Raw genomic sequence first — 1295 nt, 5'->3', positions numbered from 1 at the left:
TACAGTTCAGTTAAATTAATTTTATTGTCGATATTTGGATCATGAAAAAGTTATCCTACAAAAAATTTAAGTTAATTGAGCTATTTTTTATCCTTTCGTAGAAGATTTATATTTTCTTTTAGCTTAAATCATCTGATTATGATGAATGGGTAGGAATTTAAAGAAAAATGGGCTGAGTGAAAACTATTTGGGGTAAACCTTATCCAAGGGTATCAGGGCTTCTAATATTGAATTTCCGGGAAGCATGGAAATGAAAATAATAACAAAAAATAAGTTCAGTACAAAAATGTCTAGAGGAAAATCAATTTGTCGTTCCAATGCACAGTAGGAACTTTTTATTAGTTAGTTTTAAGTATTGAATTCAGGAATATTATATTATCTACGGTTTTAGGAGCAAGTCGATTTCTTTTGTCAGTTATCAAATTACCGGCCAAGGAAAATACACGCTCAGACGCCGCACTACTTGCAGGTATAGATAATATTTTAAGTGCAAATTTTGACAACCGTGGAAAGATAGCGTTATGCTGATTCCACCATTGAATTGCTTCAAAGTCATTATTAATTTGTATTCGTTCGTAATAATATCTGTCTATCTCTTCTCCGACACTATCCGGCGCGCCCGCGTTTGAAATATTTGGAAAAAAGAAATGCAGATCGCTTGGAGTTGTTAAAGAATTTTGAAAATTAGTGTGGGGAAGCATTGAAGATGACATTACAATTGATGGTGAAGTAAGAGGTGTCGAATTTACGACTGATACAGTTGGAGGGGATGTAGTTTCTTCGGACGCGTAGAGTTGTGTATTTCTTGATATCTGTTCGATGCAGAAATGCTTCGCAGCATCAAAATCAAAGTCTACCATATTTTTTGCTGGAGGATATAAAAATAGTGCCACTTGGTGGTAGATGCTTAGGTTAGCAATCCATGTGCTTTCGATATATGTTGATATATTATGTTTAAAGCTGACTATCGCTGGAACATCGGAATGAACTGCTTCACATATCGTTTTTAATCTAAAAATGGAAGGAAGTACAAAACATATTGACACGAAACTGCATCCCTGCAATTTTTTAGAAATTGTGTCAAAGTACTGGCACAACTCTACTAAAGAGTTGACGATATTTATATTAATCTCAAACAAGCGACTTTATTGACTATTTGCTGCTAAAATTTCGCTTATAGTCGACCAATTGTCGGAAATGGATTTAAGCATTACCAAGTAGGAGTTCCAACGTGTGGGACAGTGACTTTTCAGTGATGTTTGTAACGCATGCTGCAGATTCGACTTTTTGAAATA

The sequence above is a fragment of the Rhagoletis pomonella genome, unplaced genomic scaffold, assembly GCF_013731165.1.
Source record: "Rhagoletis pomonella isolate Grant_MI unplaced genomic scaffold, Rhpom_1.0 Rhpom_scaffold_00009, whole genome shotgun sequence".
Lineage (NCBI taxonomy): Eukaryota > Metazoa > Arthropoda > Insecta > Diptera > Tephritidae > Rhagoletis > Rhagoletis pomonella.
Note: the sequence above shows the minus strand (reverse complement) of the source record.